Source organism: Lacerta agilis, chromosome 9 (assembly GCF_009819535.1).
Source record: "Lacerta agilis isolate rLacAgi1 chromosome 9, rLacAgi1.pri, whole genome shotgun sequence".
Taxonomy (NCBI): Eukaryota; Metazoa; Chordata; class Lepidosauria; order Squamata; family Lacertidae; genus Lacerta; species Lacerta agilis.
The window spans coordinates 20,849,491-20,859,231 of NC_046320.1; positions in this window are offsets into that span (position 1 = coordinate 20,849,491).

Consider the following 9,741-nt stretch of genomic DNA (forward strand, 5'->3'; position numbering starts at 1 on the left):
ATCAGAACACAGGGGCTCAGAATCCTTAGTCCAGACTCAAGCTCCAGCAAACACAAACTACTGAATGCATGCCTACCACCACCAAGGGTCTCCTAAAATGCAAGGAGTTATGGGGAAGCGTTAGGTGGGCTTTAGGGTAAACTTCATGTGGAGCAATAGTGAACCCCAGAAGGCCAGACTATGTGTAAACTCAAAACACATCCTAAACAGGTAACACTCCTTCTTAAAAGATGACTGACCTGGTGAGTGGAAAGGAGGGAGCACTGCCATTTTTCTGGGGAAAGAGGTACAGTACCTGACCTCACCATGAACTCCTCCCTTGGTCTCTTAGAATGGCAATGGTGCCCACCTGAGAGGGACCAGAAATGAGTTCCAGGGACTTTCAGCTGAAAAAAAGCCCTGGGAAGGAGTGATTTCAGTAGAATAGTACTGATGGTTTGGACTACAACACCCATCGCCCCTAACCATTGGCTATGCTGGCAAGGAATAACAAGGGTTATAATCTGAAACAAGAGGCATGAGGCAAGGGAATGCTGATATACACACTTACTTGAGAGAAAGTACAATTAAAGTACAATTATGGTGCTGGAGGAGACTCTTGAGAGTCCCATGGACTGCAAAAAGATCAAATTTATCCATCCTTAAAGGAATCAGCCCTCAGTGCTCACTGGAAGTTCAGATCCTGAAGTTGAGGCTCCAGTATTTTGGCTACCTCATGAGAAGAGAAGACTCCCTGGAAAAGACCCTGATGTTGGGAAAGATGGAGGGCACAAGGAGAAGGGGACGACAGAGGATGAGATGGTTGGACAGTGTTCTCGAAGCGACTGGCATGAGTTTGGCCAAACTGCGGGAGGCAGTGAAAGATAGGTGTGCCTGGCGTACTCTGGTCCACGGGGTCACGAAGAGTTGGACACGACTGAACGACTGAACAATAACAACAATTAAACGTAGTGGGATTTACTTCTGAGTAGACGCCCACAGGATTGTTCTGTAAGGCTGCAATTGTAAACATGCTTAGCAGGGAGCCAGGCTATTAGACAGAGTGGAATTTACTTCCAAGTAAAAATACATTGGATTGCACTGTATGGCTGCAATCCTATGCATCATTGCTTTGGACAGTTGGACTTACTTCCAAGTAGATATGTATAGGATTGGACAGAATATAATATTAGTAGTCTATGGCAAGATTGCCCCTACTAGCTTCTAATATATTTTCCTTCCCAGGTCTTATAAAACATATTGCATAAAGAGTTTTGCAACTGTGTGTGTGTTATTCAATGAACTGGAACAATCAGAGTACAGAAAATTACACCACAGTTATGGCCTAAAACGTTGTGTTAAAAACAGGATTTTTTTTTACTGATAGTGACAGTAAGTAAAGGAGGTCTGGAAAATCACCTAAAGAAGGTAATGATTCCAAGAATGTTAAAAAAAGGCAGAAAAGTTTAGTCAATTGTTGAGAGGGCAGGACTCACTCGGTTAGCAGAGAAATCTGCAAAACAAATCCTTTACAAGTGAACAACAAGAACATTACTTCCAGTAACGTGCTTCAAGGCTACACCTCCTGAGCAATGTTGCAAATGTCGTAATAATGGAATTTCTTGTTTAATTTTTAGAAGGGATTTGAGATAAAAGATGTATTCTAGCAGAGCGTAAGTGGAGTTTACCAAACAGATCTGTCACAAGGACAAGAGGGAGAGAGAAAACACAGTGCCTAGAACTTAAGGGAAAGTAAAGTGTTGTTCAGCTACTCAAGACAGTACACGCAATCGTTTATTTTTAACTTGGTCAAATAGTACACGCTATAGTTTATTTTATACTTGGCCGTTGTGATAAAATCTCTCTTCTTGGTTATGTAACCTGTTCATATGTATGATTCTTTTTTTCCCTCACTAAGATTTTTATTATTATTTTAAACAAAAGTGTAACCACAGAACAATACTGATGGCCCACTGATTCACCAACCCTCCTTCTCACCTGAAATGGGAAGATCTGGAGCAATAGGAGGCCACCACCTTTCTGAAGCGAAGCAGGCCTGTCTGTGCCTAGGCTGTGCCTGGGTAAGCAACTGCCTGGGAACCACATCTCTGTCACCCAGGGTTCCTTCCAATCGTTGCCAGACTCCAACTCCCATATTCCCCAATTATTGGCCATGTTGGCTAGGGCTGATGGGAGTTGGAGTCCAGCAACATCCAGAGGGTAACACATTGGCTGCCTCTAAAATAAATTAAAGGCAAAGGAAGGAAGGAAGGAAGGAAGGAAGGAAGGAAGGAAGGAAGGAAGGAAGGAAGGAAGGAAGGAAGGAACTGCAACAGCAAAATAATCCAAGTAACAATAGAGTCACCGCTCAAAGAGACAGCTAAAATCATGCCATATATAACTAGGAAGGTGGCATTGATTATAAGCAACCATTTCCTTAGAGTTTTTTGACATCTGTCTGCCTCAAGAGACAATAGAGTGTGCCTCCGGGGGTGAAGTGACCTCCTCAGGGCACAAGCCTCAGAAGTGTGTACGGAAGTCCTGGGCTGCCCAGATGACAAGACATCCCCTCACTGATGTGGTCCAAAGGAAAGCGGAGCAATACGTTTGGCATTAGTTCGGCTTCAGGAGTTGTCAGAGAGACATACAAGGTGCTGGCTAACCATCTTAGGGATTCCACTCCACACTTGTGAAGGGTTTACTCCTTAGCCTCTTCTTCTCCTGAAGACATCCTGCAAGGCAGCAGAGGTCCGGATTGGAGTTTTCCTTCTCCTAGATGGGCAGCCTTTGCAGGTTGATGTCTGTCCTCACTTCCCTCTACAGCATGGGCAGAAACTGCCTTCTTGACCATTGGACCCACTATTAGTCTCATCAGCTCAATCCTCTGGAGCCTTTCTTCACATGCAGGGGAAGTCCCTAATCAGCTACCCTCACCTGGTTTAGCTGGCCAGTAGAAGCCATTCCCAGGGTGTGGCCACTGCCATATGCTTCTAGGAGCCACTGGTGAGAACTGAGTGCAGGCTGGACAAACTGCCCTAGAAGGAGCACGACATGTCCCTCACCAAGGTTACTACCCATCCCCTGCTCGGTCCCTGCTCCTGCCAACCTAGCAGTTCGAAAGCACGAAGTGCAAGTAGATAAATAGGTACATCATAGAGCTGAAAACTCCGTTAAAAAACAAACAAAAACAAACCACTTCACACACACACACACACAAACCACCCTAGCATGCTATGGGTTAAACTAAGGAAGAAGCTTCCACCTGACATTCTAATTTTCCATGCGCAAGGGTTTTTGATGTTGGAAAGCATTTAATCATGTGATCCCTCACATGCATCATGAAGTGGCCATATTCCCCAGAGGGCTGTAACATGTGGTTGTGTTCCCCCCCCCCCCCAGATAGGCAGATCAGCAGGAGTAACAATGCTTTTAAAAGCATGGCTCTTAATGGTATGCTTAACATACCATGCTGAATGGTATGCTTAACAGCCTTGTTCCTAAAGCAATGAATCCAAAATATTTAGTTTTCCTGGAATATACTTGCCGTTTTTCAGAGGTTGCTTAAGAGGCTAGCCAATCTGCCAGCGGGTGATAAATGAATGGATTTACAACATAGGATTACACTTTTAAATACTTTGGGAATCAGGGTAGCTATTCAATAACATTTCTTAAAATGTCGAGGCAGGAAGCAAAAACAACCTTGTTTTCTACATGGGGGGGGGGGGAATGCTTCTATGTAGCCTTTAATCATTGATACAAGAAAGGTTATCAAAGGTTGTTTTGAGTTTAATCCGGGCAGCCAGAAGATCACAGCAAAAACAAAAGTCTCATTTTTTATTATTATTACTTCCTTATGTAAGTGACTGGCAGAGATCCAGCTCTTCCCTTCTAATACATTCCTGAGTCAACAGTGCATCAGATGCTTTGGAGAAATTAGAAGAAAAGAAATGTGCAATCATCTTCAAAAAAAAAAAAAAATCTGGGAGAGAGATACTTTGCTTCTTATGGTGTGGGGTGTAGGGAGGAAGGAACAGGACATTTCCCATATCAGGCCAATTTGTATGTTCACACACACACACACACACACACACACTCTTTTAAAACAGGATGTTTCCCCAAATGATCCATTCAGATACTGATTTTAATGCCAAATGGCAGTAAAAAAAAAAAAATTTGGGTGGGGGAAGACATGGACTCTGAGAATGAAGGGAAGAATCAGGATAAAAAGGATAGAAAGCAAGAAGCAAGAACTGCTAGCGGGGAAAATCTTTGGCAGTGAATTCAGGCTCTGGAATAACAAACTTGCGAGAGTTCTGCATCAACATGATGAAAACATACTGCTTTTATTATTGTAGAGTAGAAACAGCTTAGGCATGCATCTCATCTAAGTAATTCTATTACTGAGACACTGACAACATCGGATTGTGTACCATACAGTGTGGCAGAGAGGACACAGTTAATCTCCAAAAATAAATAGAATTGTCTAGAACAAAATATGGACCATGTTATGTACTGAGTTGAATAGGATCCCAACTGCAGCAGTCTGATTGGTCCTAGAACAATAGGATTGAGATTGCAGCAGTCTGACTGGTCCTAGAACAATAGGATTGAGATTGCAGCAGTCTGATTGGTCCCAGAACAATAGGATTGAGATTGCAGCAGTCTGATTAGTCTGCAGGAGCCACCCAATCCAGCTCCAGGTGAAAGTGAATCCGCACTCTGATTGGCATACAGGAGTATCCCGGAATTAGCCAATCACGTGGGGCCCATTGTGTAAATAGTGTATATAAAGCAAACGTTTTGGGGGAACTACATTCCTCACTACTATGAGCTGAATAAAGAGCATGAAAGTCACACTGGACTCCGAGTATCTTTCAGACCACGTATGCAATAGCTTCATTTAGAAACACTCAGCAAATCTCTTGACCATATCCCTATAGTGAAAAGGTTTCAAAATTTGAGAAACTGTCATGGGTACACACTAATTCTTGCCCAAAGAAACATCCAAACCCACTCCCAGAACCTCCAAGTGTCCCTGTTTTCCAGGGATGTCCCTGATTTGGAGAAGCCGTCCCGGTTTCTGATTTGATCCCGGAGTGCCCCACTTTTCCTTAGGACCCCTATTTTCCTTAGAGAAACGTTGGAGGGTATGGAGTTACCGTCTGAAGGCAATCCTGTATAGGGAAGGGGTTTTTTAATGTTTAATATTTTATTGTGTTTTTATGTATGTTGGGGGCTGCTCAGAGTGGCTGGGGCAACCCAGTAAGATATGTGGGGTATAAATAGTAAAATTATCATTATGGAATGGGATGTCCCTATTTTCACCAGAGAAATGTTGGAGGGTATGCACTCCCACAAACATAACCAGGCAATTTCCCCCCACCCAAACATGACCAAGCAATATTCATCCCAAAGGACAAAACCCACACCAATACACACAGATAATTCTATAGATCCAAAAGCCACACTACTAAACAGGCAGCACTCTTCAGTGCTTCCCAGGCTCCCACCAGCACTCCTGCCCAGGCATAAGGGGGTCCTTTCTTTATTTCCCCTTCCCCTTCATGCTCTTAAAAACCATCCCCAGGCATTTATCTGGGCTGCTATACCACCTTCCTTGCTTTCCTATTGTCAAGAGTGCCTCTGAGCCTCTGTATTCTGGGGAGAAAGAGGGAAAAGCTCATTGAGTGGCTGAAACCCGGAGCTCCCCCTCCCCACCTGCACTAAAGTAAAAACAAGCAAACAAAGAATTATTATTAATGTCACAGGTTCACAAGGGTTGGGTGGGCAGACGAGCCCCTCGCATATGCTGATTCCAGCCGTCTTGAGCAGCCGTTTCTGTACAACTGCCTGGGCCAATGCCTGGGAGGGAATTAGGTCCCAGCATCACAATCTCAGTGCTGGGATTCTCATATCTGGTCCTGGAGGGTCCAGTGCTTATGCAGCAGCTCACAAGATCAATTTGCAAGAGTTTCTTTGGACATTAAGGTGCTCATAGCCACCTGCACAATTGCTTTGTGTTTCCAGAGGTTACATTTACGGAGGTAACATTTGAAAGGGAATTTGTTCAGATAAGAACCGCCACTTTGAGGGTTGTTGTTTTTGGGTGTGCGTGTCCCCCCCCAAAAAAATATTTAAATAAATGAATAACAGTGGGGTATATACATCTGAAACTTGCAATTTTTCCCTGTGCAACTCCTTCTCTGTAGTTAAGACTCCAGTTGCAGTGGGAAATTAGTGGCTGAAGGTGCTAAGGTCACACTGACACCATAAATCTAAGCATTATGATACCACTTAAAAAGTCATGGCTTCTCCAGAAGAAATCTGGACATTGTAGTTTAAGGGTTTGGGGAGTTGTTATGAAGCCCCTATTCCTTTTCCAGAATTATAGTTCCCAGAATTCCCTGTGAAGAGAGATTGACTGTTAAACTACTCTGAGAATTTCAGTTCTGTGAGGGGAATAGAGGTCTAAACCACAGAGCCTAGGGCCTGCCGATCAGAAGGTCAGCGGTTCGAATCCCCTCACGGGGTGAGCTCCCATTGTTCGGTCCCTGCTCCTGCCAACCTAGCAGTTCAAAAACACATCAAAGTGCAAGTAGATAAATAGGTACTGCTCCAGCAATAAGGTAAATGGTGTTTCTGTGCGCTGCTCTGGTTTGCCAGAAGCAGCTTAGTCATGCTGGCCACATGACCCAGAAGCTGTCTGCGGACAAACGCTGGCTTCCTCGGCCTAAAGAGCGAGATGAGCGCGCAACCCCAGAGTCGTCCGTGACTGGACCTAACGGTCAGGGGTACCTTTACCTTTCCTAACAACTCCCACCCTTGACAAAACTAGAGCTCCCAGAATTCTTTGTGGGAAGCCATGACTGTTTAAAGTGGTGTCATAATGCTTGAAATGTACAGTGTGGCTGTGACTTAAAACAGATATGCAATCTACACTGTGCCAACTTGTTCTCTAATGGAATCATTTTCTCAAATATGGTCCAACAGCTGGAGAATAGAAACTCTTTTACAGTTTTGTAAGAGTTAATATTATATCACACATTTTTTTAAAAAATGCTTATGTAAAAGGAAATTAGAATGCTTAAATATGCACTCCTTGCCTGTTTTACCTGATAAAAAGAAGCCTTGAGTGCATTTTGGTTATGTTTGAGTGCCCTGTACATTATGCAACCCTGCTTCAAAGGAAATAAACCATTTGTATGCTTTATATAACAGAGCGAAAAGCTGCAGTCTCAGTTGACAGATCTCCATAAATGAATTGTATTCTGATTGTAAGGCAAAATGGTTAGAAGTTAGAAACTGCTGTCTTTATGACATATACATACAATCTTAATTCTTCATGTAGGGCTTAGAAGGGGGGATTTTGGGGGAGACCTCCACGGGATCCAAAGCTTCCCTTCCCCATTCACTTGAGCTGCCCCGGGCAAAGGGAGAAAAACTACACCATCCAAAAGAAAGGGAGGGAATCGCCATCCCTCCCACCTCCCGCTCTAGCCAGCATGAGCCTGGCAGGGGTTAGGAAGTGGTGATTCATTTACCACTGACACACACACCCGGCTTCCATGGGATTGCTCTGTAAATGGCATTCTGAGCTCTGTAAATGGAATTCTGGCAGCACTAACAGACTGAAGTGCGTTTTAAAAAAAAGCAAGCACAAATAATACTTAATAGGACTGGCACAGGTACGGTCCTAACATAGTTGGAATGAACAACCAACCAGTAAACACATATATACGCACACACTCCCTACTAGTCCAGATTTAGTTATGAAAATGAATTAATTTAGGACAAGGGTGGCAACTGACATAATTCTGCAAATCTTCCTCATGACATTTCCATGTGCTAGATTTTGTGAAACATTAAAGCTGCCTTTAAGGATTGTTCTCTGTGTGCATTATCATTAGCAACTTCACAGACACTATCCAATAGGTGCTCATGATAGTCATACAAGTACCTGTTGCAGAAGTATTTGACACACAGTGGGGGTTTAATTTTGGCTCTCTTCCCCCAGAGGGCTGCTTGAACAGCAATTTACAAATAATTGTAAAATGAAACTATGATAGGGCAGAAAGGGGTGTGTGTTTTCAACTTTCTACTGGTGGTTTAATACTAACTGCAAAATGAGGGCTGATCAATTAAGACAGAGAAAAGTATGACGGAGGAGGGCAACCTATGAATCGAGGAGCAGGCATATTAGTGTCTTTGCCTGCCTTTCCTCACTTTCTCATGGAGAGAAGTTGGTCATACATGACCATTATGGTGCAGGAGAGGAAACTGGGCATGGCTGGGTGTGTCGATCCTTGGTTCACACTATTTTTGTTCTATGGCAAGCCTAAGGGCCTGATACAGTTAAGTGTAAAATAATAATAATTGTTTTTTTGTTTTTAAGGGTTTGAAGGTATAGCTGGAGTTACAGGCAAACACAAATAACAGACAAAAATGTTTTTGATACTTAAACGTAAACAGGGACACGGGTGGCGCTGTGATCTAAACAACAGAGCCTAGAGCAGGGGTCAGCAACCTTTTTCAACCGTGGGCTGGTCCACCGTCCCTCAAACTATGTGGTGGGGTGGACTATATTCTGGGGGGGGGGGGAAATTGAACAACTTCCTATGCCCCATAAATAACCCAGAGATGCATTTTAAATAAAAGTACACATTCTACTCATGTAAAAACACGCTGATTCCCGGACCGTCCATGGGCTAGATTGAGAAGGCGATTGGGCCGCATCTGGCCCACGGGCCTTAGGTTGCCTACCCCTGGCCATGGCTTGCCGATTGGAAGGTCGGCGGTTCGAATCCCCGCGACAGGGTGACGAGCTCCTGTTGTTTGGTCCCTGCTCCTGCCAACCTAGTAGTTCGAAAGGACGTCAAAGTGCAAGTAGATAAATAGGCAGGAAGGTAAATGCCATTTTCGTGTGCTGCTCTGGTTCACCAGAAGCGGCTTAGTCATGCTGGCCACATGACCCGGAAGCTGTACGCCGGCTCCCTTGACTAGTAAAGCGAGATGAGCGCCGCAACCCCAGAGTCGTCTGCGACTGGATCTAATGGTCAGGGGTCCCTTTCCCTTTAAAAACATAAACAATCTGGTTGTTTAACCTTTCATTTTTTCAAAAGTTTTAGAACATAAGAAAAGCCATGCTGGATGAGGTCAAGGACGCATCTAGTCAGGCACCATGTTCTCCCAGTGGCCAATCAAATGCTTACAGGAAGCCAACTAGACCTATCTGAGTACAAAAATCATCAGTGGCTACTCATTACCAAACTCAAAACCATGGAGAGACGTGGTCTGAAGTTCTGAACAAAGACATTGGATTCTTATTTCATTATACATGACAAAGCTATCTTCAGCCATCTACCCCCTTGCTTTTTCCTTTAGGACTAATTGCAGTCGTTAACAGTCATCAACAGGTTTTCCACACCCATCAGCCAATCACCCATTCCCACCACCCTTCTGAGTAATACCCCTCCTCACTCTCTCACTATATATAAGGGTCTGGTGACTTCTATTTCAGTGTATCTGAAGAAGTGTGCATGCACGCAAAAGCTCATACCAAGAACAAACTTAGTTGGTCTCTAAGGTGCTACTGGAAGGATTTTTTAATTTTGTTTTTAGTATTGCTTCAGACAGTGACAATGGAACATTTTCTTTTTTTCTTTTTCTTTTTTTTATAAAAATGCTTTATTTTAATGTTTTAAAGTATAATACATACACATATTTCCGACAAAACATACACAACCTACATACATTTTTCAACAT